This window comes from Sipha flava, unplaced genomic scaffold (genome assembly GCF_003268045.1).
Source record: "Sipha flava isolate LNK unplaced genomic scaffold, YSA_version1 35a_pilon_pilon, whole genome shotgun sequence".
In the NCBI taxonomy this organism is placed as follows: Eukaryota; Metazoa; Arthropoda; class Insecta; order Hemiptera; family Aphididae; genus Sipha; species Sipha flava.
Window position 1 is genome coordinate 1,719,891 of NW_020273058.1, and position 7,617 is coordinate 1,727,507.

Below are 7,617 nucleotides of genomic sequence, written 5' to 3' on the forward strand. Positions count from 1 at the left end.
AAATTCATAAAAATAAAGTTCTAGCAAGTTCACCAGTGCAATTTTACAGAACATCAATATTTATTCCTTACTCGGATAAATTCATTAGTGAGTTAGACGATTGGTTCATAAACCCAGTGGTGTACATTCATTCTTGCTCTGTGGGGGGGGGGGGGGTTAAAAAAAAAAAAAAATAATAGTTCTTTTTTTTTCGTTGCACAGATAAATAAGATAAATAACTGCTATAAATAGATATTATTTTATACAACTTTTTTATCAATTTACAGTTTATTTTTACATAACAGTAAATTAATAATTATTGGAATACAAAAACAGCATAGTTAACGAAAATTTTCAAACACCTATCAATATAATTATTTAATTTTCATAATATTTGTATAATTGTATATTTTAAGTTCAAAGCGTTATAATGAAACTACGAATATATTATATGTCATCAATAATAAATTAATTTTATTTTTATTTTTTTTTGGCCCTGGGGGGGTTTGAACTCGGAAATCCTCCCGTATGTACGCCACTGCATAAACCATCAAGTAACTTGGTCGAATTTCGATTCTTTGTTTCAAGAAAACGGATCTTCTGACATTATATTTGAGTCATAATATAAGTTGTGGCAAAGAAAACTTACCCAAACATTTTTAAACTTCTCCAAATTTTGACTACACTTCCGGTCTCTTCTTCATCAAATGCGAGAATGTTTTAAAACTTGAAGAGGATAAAAACTTATCTTAGAAATTCCATTTCAGAGGTACCTATTTATTTATTTATAAAATAATAAATAACAGTTTAATAATTATCTATATTTTTATTTCATTTTAGGGAAGACTAAACGGATTAACTATGTCTAATAATAATTTATAAATTCGAAAGATAAAATTAGACCAACAGAGGTAATTGAAGAACTGGTGAATAAGAAAAAATGTTTACCTTTTTCAATTTAAAATTTGAAATGAAGAAAAATGAAAACTAAAAGATGAAATTATAATTATTTTATTTAACAAATAAACTGATATTCTAATCGTTGTAATTAATCTAAAAATTAATTTTACTAAAATTGTGACATTTTTTTTTCAGTTATAAAATAATGTTTGTATTCATTATATCTCTTTATTCCTTGTTTCAAAGCAAGAGGAAAAAAAGCTTTATCATATGACTTTTATAAATGTTAACCCCCCCCCCCCCCCAACAAGAAATAATTGAAAATACGCCACTGTATAGATCATATTCTTAAATTTAGATATTTATTTATCAAATCCATACAGAGAAAACCTTTTTTACAAAATAATTTACATATATACCTAATTAATGGATTTTAAAATTAAATTTCTATTGCGTGTTAAAATTAAATGGGAATATGGTATGCTGATATTATTTTTGTTGTTGTAAATTCAATAATAATAAATATTTAATTCAATTTGGTACTTGTATTTTTATTTATTCACTTAAATGAGCAACAGGAACATGAGCTGTAGGTAATGAACTAGTGACGTACCCAGACATTTTTTAGAGGGGGGGAAAATTTTTTATTTTATCTATTATCTAATTCTAAATAAAGTTTAATTCAATACCAACAAATTACTGTTAATAACTATAGTAATAGTCACAATAGTTATACACACATCATCAGGGCCGGATTTAAGGTTGTGGGAGCCCCAAGGCTCACATGAGATCTATTATTGTACTAGCAATAAGCTTAATATCCACCCCAACGCTCCGACGACTGGTGCACGTGTCCAACGACGACACCGAGGGAGGGGGAAATGGAAGCTTAGCGCTCGCTAGGTCGTTAGTCTCATCAGAGTATAGCTGAGTAATTCTTATTATAATTAAGTATTAGTGGTAAAAAATTACCAATACTAATCTAGTGGTTCGTTTTATCACACACTAATAGCACCACTTGTTATTTTTTTTTTTTTTTATTTAAAAGGAAACTTTGCTAACAATTAGTTTCGACAATTATGTTTGCAAAAGTATTACATAAAGGTATATAAAATTAACGACAGAAGATATATTACAAATAAATTAAATTTTTAAGCCAGCCTCGTTGATGAAGAATATAAGTGAGGAAATAATTGGTATAATTTGAAAAAGAGAGGATAGATTGGGTATCGAGAGGGACATTAAAATAGTGGATTAGGGCGAAGAGGCTATTGCGTTGGGGAACCAGTGAGGGACAATGAAAAGTATGTGTGAGATATCGCAAATCATGGGATCATGAGCGTGTAGCATGCATAAAGGGGAGTCATTGAGAGAAAGTTTATAAGAGTGTGAAGGTAGTAGAGTGTGTCCAAATCTTAAGCGTGAAAAAGAAGTAATTATGTTACGATTTAATTTGAGGTTGTGAAACCAAGGATGAGAAGGTATAGACGGTGAGATATTTTTTGTACCAAGGGGCATAATTGGGTGCTAGATTGTTCCATTGGTTGTGCCATAAATTAGAAATATGAGATTTTAGTAAGGGGCAAAAATCGGTCCAGGGAATTGAAGTCGGAGAAGGACAACAGAACGAGGAGGTAGATTTTGCAATGGAGTCCGCTATTTCATTACCATTTATGCCAGAATGGCCAGGTACCCAAAAAAAATTCAACTATAACATCTGAAAGAGAAAGTTCGTATAGGAGTTGCCTGATCCTGATGGAAATAGGGAAAGGGCGGGGATTGAAAAAAATCGGAGGAGATGCTGAGAAGGCTTGATAAGGAGTCAGAAACGATGAGGAAGCTACTGGGAGGGAGGGTAGAAATGGTTGAGAGGGCTTCTAAAATTGCGAAGCATTCAGTAGTGAAAGATGAAGCAGAAGGGGGGTAGATTATTGGACATGGAGATATGTAAATCGGGAATGTAAAAAGCGTAACCGGACGAAAGAGAGGAAACGGAACCATCAGTATAAATTAAGGTGTAATTGGGGAAATGATTTTGGATGTATTCTAAGAAAAGGTTGTTGACGATGATAGGTGATATAGATTTAAGTGACTTGGAGGAAACGTTAATAAAATGTTTGTTAGTGTGAACTTTAGGGGTGTAAGACAGTGACAAATAGTTAGTTTCTTATAAGGGTGATTTTTTGGAATTTATAATAAAGTCGCGAGTTGAAGTTAAGGAATATGCCGTGGATGCAAGAATTGGAAGTGATTTTTTAACATAACGCAAAGAGTAGTAGATGTCGAGGAAAGAGTTAAATATAATAATATAGCGAAGGGAAAGATTTTTTAGAAGAAATTTACCAGCCAACCATCTGATTCTGATATTGAAAGGGGGGCATACTGTTTCAATCTCGACGGCCGCATTAGGGTAGATTTAATGGCACCGATAATTGATTTTAGGCAGGATTTTTGGAGATTATTGATTTTTTTCCAATGTGAATAAGAAGCGGAACCTGATAGGAAGCCACCGTAATCAAGTTTGAACCTAATGACCGCTTTGTATATAATAAGGAGCGTGTAGGGATGTGATCCCCACCACGTATTGGAGATTGTTCTAAGGAAATTGGCCCAAAGAGAGGTAAATTTGGTGAGATGTAGGAGATGGGGGGGGCCCAACGGAGTTTGGAATCTAGTGTTAGTCCTAAATATTTTATACTTTGGACAATTGGGATTGGGAAATCGTTTATAGTGATTTCAGAAAAAAAGAAGATAGCGTCTTCTGGTGAAAAACATGGCCTTAGACTTTTCAGGAGCAATAGAAAAAAAGGAAGAGGATAGAAAGTTTTGTAGGAGATCGAGCGAATTGTTTAATGATACTATTGCAAGATCAAAATTTGAATTGTTGGAGAAAATGACCAGATCATCGGCATAAACTAGGTACTCATAGCCAGCTGTATTTAGATGTATTATAATGAAGTTCATATACAAATTAAAAAGAATAGGACTTAGGCAGCTACCCTGAGGAAGACCTATGAAGGTGGAGCGTAAGTTAGTGGAACCGTATGGGGATGTGAATTTTAAAGTTCTATGTGAAAACAAGAGGGAGATAAGATTAATGAATATAGGGGGTAGTTTTAGTGAATTAAGATAAAATAGAAGAGTTGGTATATGGACTGAATCAAAGGCACCACGAATGTCAATAAAGGCGGCAGGTAGAAAATTTTTGTTATTGAACGCTTGGTAAATTTTGCTCGAAAAATTTGCGAGGCATTCAAGTGTGCCTCTTCCTTTTCTGAAGGCAAATAAATTTATAGAGAGAATAGAATTGTGTTCGAGCCACCAATCAAGTCGGTTTATAAAAATAAATTCCATAATTTTGCATAACGCTGAGGACAAGGCGATGGGTCTGAATGCATTGTTAGCGTTGGCTTTGGGAATAGGTATGACTTTGAATTCATTCCACGAGTTAGGAATTTTATTGATAAGAAGAATTTTGTTGAGAATATTTAGAAGGTATTCGACGGCATTAGTAGGCAAATGTTTGAGCATGATGGGGGAAATATTGTCTAGACCAGAAGCAAATTGATTTACGCGAGGCAATCGCCGCGTTTAGCTCACTTAAGGTAATAGGCGTGGCGATTACGTGAGTGGTAGGTGAATTGGAAATAGACGGAATTGATATATGTGAGGCTTCGGATCGCGAAGGGACGTAACAAGGTGATACTTTACAGCAGAAATCGTCAAACCAACTGTCATTGTGAGGACGAGGGTGAGTAAAAATACTATTGCGAAAGCGTTTAGCGGTGTTCCAAGTAGATTGGATGGAAGATGAAGGGTTGAAATTAATACAAACTTGATTCCAAGCTTGCCTTTTAGATTCTTTTAAGAGACGCGTGGTTGCAACGCTGGCATTGCGATAAATGAGATAATCTTGAATGGATCCTGAACGGATAAAGGTTTTATATAAGGATTTGCGATCGGAAACTGCTTTGGTGCAAGAAGAATTCCATCACGATGGAGAGGGGGGAAAATTACAGCGGTTATTGTGTTTGATAGGAATAGTTTTCTTAGAAATATCTAAGATCATATAAGTGAATTGTTCATTATCTTTTAATGGACAAGTGTAGGAACTGAGAGAAGGGATTGAAGAGTTTATGAGTTGGGAGAAAAGGGGCCAATCAGCTTTATTGAGATGAAATTTAATGTTGGAGGAGAGATCACTGTGTAAGGTGGGTCCGTTATTAGGTGAGAAATTGGGATCAGTTGAATTGACAGATATAATGATGGGTAAATGATCACTACCGTTGGAGTCATCTATGATGCGCCAGGTAGAGAGCCAGAATAAATTTGGGGTAGTTAAAGATAAATCAATGCACGAATTTGTAGAGTTGGGTCTACCTACGTGCGTAGGTGAGCCGTTATTCAGTATATTCAGATTAACGGAGTTTAACGCGTCGTAGATTAAATTACCTCATCTGGTGGGCGTGATGGAACCCCAAGCAGGGTGGTGGGCATTAAGGTCCCCTGTAAAGAAAGAGTTGTGCTCAGCAAGTCGGAAGAGAGAAAGCCAAACTTCAGGGGGAATAGGGGAGTCATTTGGACTGTAACAGGACCAGAAAGATGTGTTTGGTAAACCGTCAATGTTTGCTATTTTTTTACCTATTAAATCAATGTTATTTTCTAGAAGTAGTTGTTTTAAAGAGGGATTAATTTCTATTAAAGAAACATTAAATGAGGTGTGGGCTGCAATTGCATCGCCGCCATAACCGTCAGTTCGATCTTGTCTGAATAAATTAAAGTGAGGGATAAAACAATTGCGGGATGTGAGTAACCAGGTCTCGGAAATGAGTATTATGTAGGATTTGTAGGAGAAAATGAGGTTTTGAATAGAAGGGAGTCTTGCAGGAAGACTGCGGACATTCCATTGAAGAAGATTAATCATTAAAAGAGATAACGGAGGTGTTTGGAATAGAGAGACAAGATAAGAAGGATGATTCGATTAAATTTTGAAGAGAAGAGGGAGATAAGGGGGAAGAGTTGGGGGAGTTGGATAAGGATTCGGAAAGTTTGATGCAGAAGGCGTTAACCCATGTTAGATCAGCATGAGTAAGTTTGGATCCTGGGGCCGATTTTTACTAGCATAACCTAAGAAGTGCCCATTTGGTAGAGAAAAATTATTTTGGTTTGGAACATGAAAATTGGTTAGTTTAGAATAGGAAGAATGGTTGTTATGTTTCCTATGTGGTGCATATCACCATAGTGATAATGAGATTGAGAAGTTAACGGGGGAAAAGAACTCGTGGAAGTGATTGAGACTTGATGAGAAGGATTTGTCACAGGATGTTTGTTAACAATATTTGAATAGCTAAATGCGCCTGAGGAGTAATTTTTTTTCTTGAGAGAGACCGCTTCACGGAAAGGTAGGTTTTCTGTAGCCACAATTTTCTTAACATCCCTTTGGAATGTCCACTCTTGACAATTCCGATCGGTAGAGAGATGGGGGAGTTTACAGAAGATGCATACTGGATCAGTAGAGTTTGATGAAGGGCAGGTAGTTATTGAGTGGTCATTTAAACCGCAATGACTGCATTTAATTTTACTTCGACAGAATTTTGCCGTGTGGCCAAAGCGTAAACAGTTATTACACTGAATGGGGGAACGGACGCTGGGAGAGATTTTGAAAGTGACGTTGTAAATCGATAGAGCATCTGGTATTTTAGGGGATAAGAATTTAATTTCTACAACCCGAGTAGGAATTAAGATATTTTCTTTTTTGATTGAAATGCGTTTAAAGGCAATTGCACGGACTGTATTATTAAGTCCTTCCCAGAAATCTTCTTCGGTTAGGGAACTATCGACTCTGATTATTCCGAAAGAGTATATGAGCGTAGATGGAATATATGCTGTGAATCCGATGTTTGCGAGTAGAGGGGAGGAGAGAAAGTTGTTTGCAGACATTTTAATATTGAAGGTGATTTTTATTTTTTTGTGACCTATTGGTTTGATGTTGTCTATACCATCAAAATTTGAAGAAAAGATTTTTGCATATTTTAACGGATGCCAGTGATCAATATTTAGGTTTAAATCTGAATGTTCAGCAATGGTAGTGTACGGACCAGTGTAATCCGCGGAGAAGTGTTTATTAAGTTGTTCGAGATTACGTGACGATTGCATTACGTTTGAATCGGAAATTATATTTGTGTTTATATTATCGGCGAAGTTTGTTGAATTTATGGTAACAGAAATATTAGCGTGATCAATAGTAGAATGCAATAAAGTTGAGTCTATATTCATATTATTATCGGCCGCGTCATTAGAGGAGTGAGATAACGAGATATCGTAATTAAATGTACTGCTGGACATTTTTAGAACTGATGGATTAATATTGATCTGCTGTAGAGTGGGAGAAATGGGGCTTGTTGGATTTGATACCTTTTTAGTTTGAGAAGCTTTTTTGCTGGTCTTAACGGTCCAATTCTGATCCGTGTTGTGCGATCTGGAGGCATTGGATAGCTTTTAATTTTTCCAATTGAGCTGTTGTGATCATGCGGACGATTGTTGCCGTCGCCGGCATTGTACAAAAGGCGATAGCAGAATGTAGATAACGGAGCGACGAATTAACTAACGACTAACTTCGATGGTTGACTTATCGCGAATGCTTGTCAAACTTAAAAAAATGGAATTTTTTCTTTGCAAATTACTAGAAAAATTAAAAAGAAAAGTTAATCATTTTGTGGAGGCTTCTTATTCATTGAA